At 40.7% G+C, this 12,656-nt stretch overlaps 1 long non-coding RNA gene across 1 annotated transcript in view; it reads right to left on the bottom strand.

Annotated features, from left to right (window-relative positions):
- Positions 1-4,402: 4,402 nt before the first annotated feature.
- Positions 4,403-12,656, bottom strand: part of LOC140845039 (uncharacterized) — a 32,981-nt gene continuing 24,727 nt past the window's right edge. Inside the window, exon 4 of the long non-coding RNA XR_012123664.1 lies at positions 4,403-4,574. This is a non-coding gene — a long non-coding RNA (uncharacterized lncRNA). The remainder of the gene's footprint in view (positions 4,575-12,656) is intronic.

Here is a 12,656-nt window from a genome sequence, read left to right on the forward strand (position 1 = left end):
TGCAAATATTGCTTCACTTGCATAAGGCACATTAACAGGAAGAACTGGCTCAAGGACGGAAAACACCTTGTCAGAAGTTTCAAAAAAACATTAATTTTTTCAGAGCTCAAAAAATACATTTGAAAATCTTTCTGTGAGTTAAGGGAAAAAATGGATTGAAAATCAGTTTGACAGGGCCTATGAGATTCTTTTCTTATCTGATACCTCCCTCTACTGACAGCGTTTTCTCTCACTTTTCCCTTGTAACCCAGCGGGAAGGCCTTTGAAAGTGACATGCCTGTGAAATGCCTTGAGTCCTCTCACACATTAGGGGTGGAGCTGGGGAGGATCATAGGTTCTGCTTGGGACCGGGGGAATTGGAGCCATGCAAGTCCAGTCAGCAATGGAATACCCATGACTGGAGCTCAGAAGAGGGACCTCAGACAAAGAATTGGCAGAGGGGTCCGTGGGAGTGGATGAAAGAAAAGAGGAGAAGGAGGATTCCCTAACTTTGAGAGTCGCTCAGGGATAAAGGTCCCACACACGGGTAGGAGCAGAGCAGCATAAATTCAGTCATTCATTCCTCAGAAGGCCTCTTAACAGCACTTCCTGCTGGAGGCATCTGCTTTGGGCTTGTACAAGCCCAGTGTTGAGAGACTCCTTCATTATCAAGAATTGTTTGACAGTGTTTATTCTTAGAAAGTTATTATTTATAATGAGTTGGAATCTGCTTCCTCGCAATTTCCATCCTTTTCTTTTTTTCTATCATGCTATTCTGTGTGATACCGACTCTGTCACCTCACACATTTGCCCAACAAATGCTTCCCCATGAGAATCCCATGGGACAAATATGGCTAAATTGGTAAATCACCCAGTTCAAGGTCTATTCCCCCCTCGTCTTCCCCATTATAATCCTTTAAGAGCAGAGACTCTGTCTTGATTCCCTCCATCCCCAGCCTTCTGTCTACCACATGCCAGGGAGACTTTCTAAGTAGTAAGTGCTCTGTGTTCATGATCTCTTTAGACATTGACTCAATTGAATGAGCTAAGTATCATTATTATCTCCATTTTCAGAGAAGAAACGGAGGTTCAGAGAGAGATGTAACTTGCACAAGGCCCCACAGCAAGCATGTGGTAGAGCCCAGCTTGGAATCCACATCTCCCAGATATCACGGCGTGGACACTTAAACCAGTGTGATTCTACCATTTTGTCTGTTGACAACATCAGACTCAGAAAAAGCCACAGTGTTGTCCATTGGACTGAAACAAATTGTGATAATACCTACTTGAAAGTTGGTAAAATGGAGTCACAGGGCATAGATAAAACCAGTAAGACTTAAACGTCTTTATACTCGCATTTCCTCCCAGTTAATGCTACTGACTGTTCCTTATCTCAGTGTAAGTGGCCATGAGGCAGCTCTCCTTCCCAGCTTTATGCCATTAGTTTAGCAGTTGCGGCGATGACCCCTCGTGGCCCCACCTGCGGCGCCACCTCCCTCCAGTCCTCTCCGCTAAGCACTCCAGCCATTTAGGATCCTGCTGTCCTAAGGGTTTGGTTAGTAATTCCAGCTCCCACCATTCTGGATTCCTCTAGAGGACAACAGATTCCTGCTGGCCATATGTTGGATGTAATTGGCTCCCTGCTAACCATCTCTGTAACCTTAGGTAAGTTAATTAACTCCTTAAGCCTCAGGTTTCTTTCTTTAAAAAGAAAATGAGTACTTGATGGTATGTGGTGAGTGTAAATGAGAGTGTCAATGAAATGTCCAGTACAGTGCCTGCCCCATACCACGTCTACTCAAAAGTAGTATCTATAATTTGTTCATTGTAATTGAAAAAATATGTGATTATTATTTCTACCTGCAGAAGATACATGATTAGGGGAAATAGAAGCAGCTAAATGGGGGCAAGAAAACAATATCATGGGCACCATAGAAAGAGAGTGTGTTCCTATTTCCTGGTGAATGTTCAGGGGTCTCTGTCTTACATTTGGCAAAGAGATATGGAGAGTTACAAAGAGACACAAGACTCATTTCTATAGAGAAGTGGGAATAGAGACAGATGGCAGAGATACAGAGCAAGATCTCAAGGAAATAAAGGCAATTTTTGATGATTATAAACTTTGGCCAGAGAAGAAAATAGAGGAGAGGGGCAGGAATGCAAGGGCAGTGGGTTATGTCAAGCAGATGATTGATAAATGCTCCCTGGATCAGTGGCTGAGGGAGTAAAGGAGAGCGAGTGAGTGGAGATGCTTACAGTTTAATTAGATGATTTTGATCAAGTTGACATGATTGCATCTGTGGCACCTTTATACCTTTCTTTTTGATAATAGTGGTAAGAAAAATTGGGAGGATTGTACAATATTCTCAGAAAAAAAAAACACATCCTTACCAAGGGCATCACGTAAAAATCCTTTCACTTGGTATTGTACATGACTGAAATGCCACACCTTTTCTGAGGGCCCTCCAATTGCATGAGATCTGAAAAAGATGTCAGAGAAGACCCAGGAATACCAGTTTTTGGCTGGAAGCTGATCATCAAGGATTTGGAGCTACATAAACGTGAGTCTGAGAATTTAAATCCACTCAGGAGCTTCTCCTGAGGCTCCTGCTTAAACTGAGGCTGGATGAAAACCCATTTAGCCATTCCCCTCTGCCCATTACCTGGATCCAGATCCCCAATTTTTGAGTGCTCTTTGTTAGGGAGAAATAGCTTAAGCTTTACAAAGGTAGAAGGTAAGAGATTGTCTATTTACTATAGATAAAGGCTTCCTACACTTAAATGTGCATAAGAATCCCCTGAGGGTCTTGCTGAAATGAACATTCTGCCTAAATTAATCTGGGGTAGGGCCTGAGAGTCTCTGTTTTTTTTTTTTAATCGAGATTTGGCTGATGTGCACCTGAAATCAATATTGTGTAACATTTTAACAAGCCCCCAGTGGTGCTAATGCCCTACACTGCTAGGCACCAGTATAAAGGACCATACTCTGAGTAGCAGGGCTATAGCATATCAGACGCTGGTTTGCCCACATCCACCATTGTGACAACTGATGTGTCCCTAAGACACTCTTGATGTTGTTTCAGCCCTAGGACTCTCTCCTCCCCCTGCCACCACCAACCCCTGCCAGATAAATGCAATAAATAAAAATTCAGTTGTTTAGAATCCTGCAGTCACAGCTTAGTTATTTTTATTGGTTTGCTTTGGGAGAAAAAAAATGTTTTTCCTTCACTTTTGGGTCCCAGAATTCTTGATTTCTTTGACTTAATGGTTTGGCACAAACCCACTTTTGTTGATTTGGCATTTCCTTTGTGAATAAACTTCCTGGCTTTGGAAAAAGCCTTCTTCTTTTCCGAGGCACTTTTAATCTGCAGGGTTTCCATTTTGCTTAATTGGCATATTTATGTATTGAGATGGGTACCTAGAGGGCTTGGGCCACAGCATCTTTTGTATAAATCGAAAAAAATGAGTTGTTCTCTCAGCTGTGTGCCCTTCAGTCATGGAGTGCAGTAAAAGGCTCATCATTTACAGGCTGCGAAGCTCGGGAAGATCAATAGGCACAGTGCAACCTGGAGTCATTTAGTAAAGCAAAACTCGGGCTTCTCAAAGCCCAATTATTTCAGGAGCTTGGCCATTACTAATTCCCTGTTAAATTCTTCCCGGGCCTTCATTCCTTCTCCATGTTAAGGAATGGCCTTCTCAATTCCTGCTGAACCATCTTCCTAAGAGTAAGCCAGAGAGCCTTCTCCTGGGGAGCGGATGATTTGTAAGTGCGAGGAGCTAACTGTTCCTGACCAGCCCCCTCTGATTACAAGCCCAGCTGCAGACTCACTTTTCGGGTCACTTCTGTAGCCTAGCATGCTTTGAAGGCAAGTGCAGGGATTGATTCTTATTGGTTTAATACAGCTATGGTTAATGGCTTATAGATTTTTTAGTTTGGCTCCACCAGGCATGTCTATTAAGTCTCTATGAAGTTTGACAGAGGAGAGGGAATGTCAAAGGGTCTAGGATACATTCAGGCCTCTCCTCCAAGTCAGACCAAGAAACGGCTCCTTAGTGAAAATTCTAATGACCTGAAGAGACAGAGTGAACTCTTGGTGGATACCGGAGGAATTTTATGTCTGAGCTCAAGAATATATTTCATAAGAGCAGGTGATATCAGAGTAGCACAGATGCCCTGCTTGGTGAGTTCATGAAAACATAGAGGTGAACCAGCTGCCCCTGAGTTTTTAGTTCCTGCCAAGCTGGCTATAAAGTATTGAGTGGTGGTTCTGGAACTGTGGATGTGACTTCATTTGGAAAAAGGGTCTTTGAAGATATTTTTAAGGGTCTTGATGAAATCTTCCTGGGTTATCCAAATGGGCCCTAAATCCAATGACAAGTGTCCTTATAAAAAGAGCAGAGGACAAAGACACAGTCACGGGGGAAAGGTCATGTGAAGATGCAGACAGAGCGGAGTGATGCACCTGCAGCCACGGAGCCCCAAGTGGGTGCAAGTCACCAGAGACTAGGAGAGAGGCATGGAACCGGCTGTCCCTGAGCCTCCAGAAGGAGCCCATCCTGTCATCAGCTTGATTCTGGACTTCTGGCCTCTAGAGCTGTAAGAGAATGCATTTCTGTTGTTTTACGGCATCAAGTTTGGGGTAATCCGTCACATCAGACCCCAGGCTGCTGGCTCCCTCCTCCAAATATCAACCCTGGAGAAACTCCAGAACCAAGAGGAAACATGGATTCTAGAAACAAGTGATAAACAATGTGAGCTGCCCCTGAGGAGACTGGGAATTGGCTTGTTTTGTGGTAGGACAGGCAGATGGCTGCAGCCAGAAGGAAGGACTGAGGCAATAGCGGAAAGAGAAGCTGGAGGAAAGCCTATTAAATTCTGCACTTGCCTCTCCTCCAGGTTATGTGGAGCAATCACTGACCCTTCACATCCCCTCTGCCAGCACCACATGGACGCAGGCACCAAGGCCTGGCAGCGGTGGGACATTGAATGAAAGGAGGCACGGGACTGAGCAGGCCTGGAGTGTCTACCTCTCCTCCTCCTCTGACCCCAGACCTATTGCTTATAACCTAGGGAGGGGACTCCCTCCTCCAAGGGCCACTTCTCCCTAAGTTTTTAATGATTCATTCCTGATCAGCGGAGGTAGTTGCCTCCTAAGACAGTAGCAAGTGGCAGAGATCGACTGTGGTTTCACGGTGCCCAGGGCTCCACCGTGGGGCTCATTCTTCTCTCCGCAAATTCATCTGGACTCACACAGAGCCCTCCAGCTTCTATCCAAAGCAGGATTGCTGGAGCAAGAATTTAAAATGAATATAGAAAATGCCTCTGATAAAGATATTAGATACATGAACAAGAAATTAGAAAAGAGCCAGGGGAAACTATAGTATTTTTAAATATAGAATGTAACAGATGGAATAAATAATAGGGCATATTCAGCTGAAGTGAAGCACTGAATTAGATCAATTTGTGACAAATACAGACAATGGGCTGGTGACTTTAATGTATAAGGAACCTGTGTAAATTGAAATCAAAACCTCTTTACACTCTTATTTTTAAACATGCAAAGGATATGAGCAAAAATTCTGAATAGAAATAAAAAAGGCCAGTAAACATGAAAAAAAAAACCTAAGCTTACCAGTAAGAAAATAAATACAAGACAAAGCAATGAAATACTGCTTCAATCTCAAATTGGAGAGGACATTAAGCAATCACAGTGATCAGTCTGGGGTGTCTTTGATGACTGTTTAAATTGAAATGTCATTGAGCAGGTAATGGCCTTTTTGAGTCAGATTTTCACGTAACTCCTGACATGGGGGCTTGATAAAAAGCAGAATTTAGAAGCAAGAGCATGAGTGTGCTGGGCACCTGGAGATGAGGGCAGGCTTTGTGGAGGAGGGCAGTGAGTAGGCACACTCATGGCTTGCTCTGGAGAGCAGTTTTAACACAAACCAGGATCGTTTTGGCCTAATAATAGTCCAGGGATAATACAGAGATGTGGGCAAAGATTTGTGACGTCCTTTGACTTCAGTCTCTGCTCTGTCAGGAGAAATTTCCTTTACCTCTTCTGTCTTCTTGCCCTCCAAGGCAAAGCCTCTCCTTCCCATTCTGTTGCTCACTGTAACCTGTTCACTTTGCTCAGGTTTTGCTAAATTACAGAAGGAATGGTTCCTTCTGGCACCATCCTGGGTGATGAAGTAGCCATGCCCCAGGGTGGTGAGGTATAGGTCAGAAAGATGCCTGCACTCTGGGGACAGTGAGTTGCTGTGCCGGCCTTGTGTTGCCTCCTCTAGATCTTTTTTTTAATATCAAAAAATATACCCTTCATCTGTCTTAAGCCACTCAGATCAGGTCTCTGATTCCTAATAGTCAAATACACTTTAAAACTAAAGACTTTTAATAAAGTCTTTGAGTTTAGCTGACTCTATTCACTAGCACACTTGCCAGAAATTTCTTAGGTTGCAGGCATTTGGGTGAGCCTGACATCCACTTCCTGAAATACTATGAAACTCTTCATTCATCATCAAGCAGTTTATATTTTAGTTAAGTTTTTCAAATCCTTTGTTCTGTGGCAACTTTGGAGCAGGTGGTTGATGATGCATGTGGAGGTCTTGTCCAAGTAATACAGAAAAATGAGCAGATGTGGGCTTTAATAGTTAAGATGGAAAAAACATCTGTAAAAGATACACCTTCTTCATTTTTACAAATGTAATTCGACCTCCCCTTAATGACTCTTAGTGACGTCCAGACTTAGGTGAAGAAACCGGTGAAAGGTTTACCAGACCAACATCAGTGGCCCAACACATGGGTCACCTAAACAGAAGAGGGGAGGCAGTGGCCCTCAGGAGTGGGCATATGTAATGTGGTTCCAGTGATACCTGGAAGAACCTTGCTTACTCTCAGACATCCCAGGCTTGTGCCTAGATTTCCTCCCATGAATTTTTGTCACTTTACTTAAATCCTTGTTGGGAAGGGACTAGAAAGAAAAGGCTCAAATCAATAAGGACCCTTAGAGATATGTCCTTGACTAGAACGCACTCCATAGGTCTGAGGAATTTGGAAAGGACTATATTTCTAACCAAAAAGCTATAGCTCTGAAGTTCATGGTTGCTAGCCTTCCATGTCCCTCTTGACATCATCAATACATCATCAACCAAATCTCTTCCCTTTGTAGGTCCTCCCACTCCCACCTCCCTGTTGCTAGGAATGTTTACAGAATGAAGTTCATTAACGTAATTTAGAATTAGAGAGTCTTATCACTTAAGTCTAAGGAATTCCTGTCTTATCCGCTGTTCATCTATCAAGATCTCTTTGGGGACGGTCAAGTTGTATGCTGCAGTGAAATATTCTTACAGGTCCACACAGAATGGCACAGACCCTTTCTTCTGCAAATTTTACCCCTTTTTTCCTAATGCTGAGTTAAGTTAATATTCTTATATAAAGGCAGCATAAAAATATTATAGAGCTTGTAAAATTCTGTTGGATGTCTGATTATTTTTTAGATACAATGGGAGAGTTAGGATATTACAAATATCAGTGTAATATCTGAAACAAGAGCATGACAGAAAACAGAAGAAAGAGCATGAGTGTGCTGGGTGCCTAGAAAGATGAGGCCAAACATTTCCAAGGAAGGGAGGGAGGGCTGGGAGGAGGAGTGAAGGTGGTGGTGGGAACACCCATAGGTGGCATAGGTGTGATTAGGGTGAGGCATGATGGCACTCTGATGTTTTATATCCTCTGGTTTTTAAATACATGAAATGTAAAGTTAGTTTGAATGATCCATTGAGGTCATTTGTAAAAAAAATTTGTAAATGAGATGTTGAGACATAAAGGAGCGTTAATCTCTAGTCTCTTTTCCAACCTGTTAAATACATTGAAAAATTATCTTCTATGAAAAAACACAAGCTAGGGTAATTCTTTCATAATACACATTTTCTGAGTCTAAAAGAAAGTAACAAGAACTACATAAGTAAATATGTTGTTATAAAAGAGATTTGGATGAAAAGATTTCTTAGGGAAAAATAGTTAATGGGAAGAGGGAGGAGAGAGATATAAAACTAAATAGATCTAAGTTTTCATCACTGAAGATTCAGTGTAAAAGCCAAGGGCAGAGAGTCACTAGGACACTCCTGAAGAAGAACAAGATGGGAGAATTTGCTCTATCCCATGTCAAGGTGAATTACAGTACTCTAGACAGCAGGGTAGGGGGGTGCTGGTGCAAGGAGAGAAGTAGAAATGGTACAAAATAGAGCACCCAGACACAGATTCATACCTAAATGATCACTTCATTTATGACTATAGAACCCTGCAAAGTCACAGGGGAGAATGTCTTCTGTAATAAATGGCGCCGAAACAGTGCAATGCCTTAAGTGAATGAGGGAGGGAAGAGGGAGGGCCTTGGTTCCTGTTTCACATCATACAGAGAAATCAGCTCCAGGGGATTAAAGATCTAACTGTGAAAAGGAAAATGATAATTCTTTTAGAAGACAATGTATTAGAATATCTTCATAATCTCAGAATATGAACATATTAACACAGCACTATTGAATTAACATAAAAATAAACTGGACTATATTAAAATTAAAACTTTTGTTCATCAAAGAATACCATTAAAGAATGAAAATGCAAACCATAAAGTGGGATAAGATATATGTAACACATGTAACTGATAAAGGGCTTTTATGCAGAATATATGAAGAGTGCCTATGTATAATAAAATAGCTCAGTAGAAAACATGGGCAAAAGACAGATGCTTAACAAGTGAGGGAACCCAGATAAAATGTACTCACCTTCATTAATACAGAAGGGAATACATATCAAAGCAGCAATGAGATATCACTGCAGTCTCTAGATTGACTACATTTATTAAGTCTAACAATGTCAAATGTTGGTAAAAAGTGAAGTAATGAGATTGCACACAGATTGTTAGCGGAAATATAAATTTTTATTTCCACTGTGGAAAATTATTTGGCACTATCTAGTAAAGCTTTTGCTTTGTGCCCTCTTGACCGAGCAGTCCTCCTCCTGGATATATACCCCAGAAAATGTCCACATAGGCACATCAGTAGACATGTAGAATAGTATCTGAAGCAACATTATTCATAATAGCAAAAGACTAGAAAAAATGATCATTAAGTAAAATTGAAAAATTGTGGAATTTTTATGCAATGGCATTCCACATAGCAACAAAAGTCAGTGAACAACAGCTATAAACAACAACATGAGTAAATTTTTATTTTAGTTATGGGCAAAAGAAGGTAGACCCAAAATGAGTCTGTCTTAGTCCATTTGGACTGCTGTCACAAATTACCATAGAGTGGGTGCTTATAAACATCAGAAATTTATTATAGTTCTGGAGACTAGAAGTCCAAGATCAGGGTGCTGTCACAGTCAGGTTCTGGAGAGATCCTTCGGTGGGCTACTTCTTACTGTGTCCTCACATGGCAGAGAACAGAGAGGAAACAAGCTCTCTGCGACTCTTAGAAGGGCACTAATCCCGTTCATGAGGGCTCCACCCTTATGGCCTCATCTGATCCTAATCACCTCCCAAAGGAGGCCTCAGCTAATACCACAACACGGGGGGTGGGGCTTCAGCATGTGCATTTTGGGGGACACACATTCAGTCCATAACAATGCTGTGTAATTTCATTTTTATAAAGGTCAAAAATGGAAAAAACTAACATATAGTGTTGAAGTATGTAAACTTACTGGTAAAATGAAGAAAAACAAGGAAGCCATGAGCACACAGGAGGCAGAGAGAGGAATGTGATCAGGAAGGACTTGTGGGGATTTTTAGGGTGTGAAATGCTGTATTTCTTGATATGAATGGTACTTACTCAGGTGCTCACTTTATATCAATGCTTCATGCATATTTTTTATGTGTGGTTTATTTTTCAAATGAAGTTTAAAAGAAAAAAAAACAAGACACCCAATTCAGGCAGATATCTGAATCTGGAGAAAAATTGGCGGGTTGATAAATAGCCTCTTCATACTTCAAACATTGTACATGATGCTTTTGGATGTTTGTTTCTTGGTTTTGTTAATACATTGTAAGTATTTTCATCATGCATCCCTCCTGGGCAATAATGATTGGGTCAGTGATTGTGTGTGGAAAGGATATTTGATCTTCACTAAAGTTGTATTTCATATATAATATTCAACTTATATCAATCCTTCTTTATTCTGCATGATGGAGCATGAATAAGAATATTCAGAGAGGCATTATTCAAAATGGAAAAAAACTGGAAAAAGTGTCCATCAAAGTAAAATTGATAAATTGTGCTATATTCAGCCACAAAATAAAAGCTACATATAACAACCTGGATCAATCATTTTTTTTCAGGTTGAGCAAAAGATGACAAATAAAAAAAAGGACACATTTTCTATGTTTCCATTTTCATTAAGTCCAAATACAGTTCACCCTTGAACAACATGGGTTTGAACTGCATGGGCCCATTGATAACATGGATTTTTTTTTACAATAACTATGTTGGAACATTTTTTGAAGATTTGTAGCAATTTGAAAAAACATTTTCTTTTTTTCAGCTTTATCGTAAACACAGCATCATGTACAAAAAGCATCATGTACAATGTTTGAAGTATGAAGAGGCTATTTATCAATCTGCCAATTTTTCTCCAGCTTCAGATATCTGCCTGAATATAATATTGTAAGACACAGTATATAATGCATACAGCATACAAGATGTGCTAACTGTTATCAGTAAGGCATTCTTTCAGTCCACAGTAGGCTACTAAGGTTTGGGGGAGTCAAAAGCTATATGCAGACTTTTGACTGCCAAGCATTCCCCCACATCATTTAAGGACCAATTGTACATGCAAAATCTATATGATAGTGTTTAGAGATGGTACACTTACTTGGTAAAAGTGTGAAGAAAAGCTAGAAGTGATGAGTATAAAAGATGTGGCCAGGCAAGGGAGGGCCTGATAAGCACTAATACCATTCTAGACTCACAAACATAAATCAAGCCTAAGTGAATCTCATTCCCTAACAATGCTGAATAGTTTCTAGAATCATAGCATCTCAGGATTGGAAAGAACCTTAAAGATCACTAAGCTAAGTAGCCCTTTGATTTTTTTATTTCAATTTTTATTATGTTTCAAGACAAATGAGAGATTTCAATACAGGGTTGCCAAACTTTGCCAGGTGAGATATATTTTAAAAACTACCACTGTCTATCATTACCATTTGTTCATAAAAAATGGCATTTCACCTTTACAAAGTAAAAAGTAAGATGTATCAGAGTAAGTGATAGTCCTTTAAATGGAATAAATTAAGATTATGAACCATGTTGTGTAGAACCTCATCTTAGGGACTTTGTAAAGATTCCATAACGGACCATCAGTACGTGGTGAACCCTGACCTCATCTACTACTCATCTAATACTTAAGTCTTCTCCAAATTTGTGAAAAATATTGATAGTGCCCATTTATTCTTGAACTCACTCCTCTTAATGACATCTCTTCATCTTTTGAACATCTGTGACTGTTTGAATGTTCATCTGTTTGTTGAACCTAATTCCAGTTCTTTCCCTTTCATTTTTTCGTCCTAGACCAACAACTGCACATACTGTCCAGACTGCACAGTCTGCTTGTCAGCCTCAAGATTTGAGCAGCTTACTTTATCCTGCCCTCTGCCATTACTCCTCCTCAGTTTAATCATCTGCCCATCTTGTATGTGTGTTTTCTGTACATACCCCAAGTCCTCAGAATCCTTGCCATTCTACTTATAGTGTCCCAGTTTGTCCTTATCCATTTTTAAAATGTGATATTCTAAACTGAGTACAACTTTACAGACAGTCTGTCTAGCCCAGAGGAGGGTGAACCCACCATCTCTTTTACTCTAGACATTATACCTCATTCAATGCAGCCTAAAATCACCCAGATCAACCCTCTAGGTCTTATTTACACATGTGACAGAAACAAGTTCATATGACATTTTGAATCTAGATATTGGCTGGTCCCAGAAAGAGGGCTAGGATAGCGTATCTTACTAAGATATGAAAATGGCCCATTATTTTTAAACGCTCCAAATTCACCTAATTTGTGCTTAACTCGCATCTCTCCATTTGTCAGAAAATACACCACCAGCAAGGTCCTCCTCCAACGTCTTTCGGAGGACCCAGGTCAGCTAGCGCAATCCGGAAAGGAAACGGTGCTGACCTTTGTCCTTGGTGACTGCTCGCTGGCGCCACCTACTGGCATCAGCGTCTCACAGCTTCTCCAGGCTGGCCGACTCATCCTGGACTGAGACTCAGCCATCCGCCGCTCTGCGAATGGCAGAATTTCTTTTCTCCCTTAGAAAACTAAAACCATGTGGATTTCCCACCATAAGCGTTCTGTTACTCCTGTTACCCATGAGGTTACAAAAGGCCCATCAATAGCAGTTCAATATCTCAGCAACCTACACCTGGATTTGCCTGGGCCAGGAGGCCCAGAGGTGAAATGACCAAATATCATTACGCACCTTGTGCGTGATGAAGACAATTTACAAAGAACTAAGTTATTAATTAAAGTACCAATTTTAATACTATTAAACGATCGTACATATATCATTTATTCCAGCCTTTCCTTATGATATATATACTCGGTTTCATACTTGATAGAAATTTGCTTATGACCCACAGCAAGCATTTTACAGAAAGCATGAAATAGACGGTTTCTT

Source organism: Manis javanica, chromosome 2 (assembly GCF_040802235.1).
Source record: "Manis javanica isolate MJ-LG chromosome 2, MJ_LKY, whole genome shotgun sequence".
Lineage (NCBI taxonomy): Eukaryota > Metazoa > Chordata > Mammalia > Pholidota > Manidae > Manis > Manis javanica.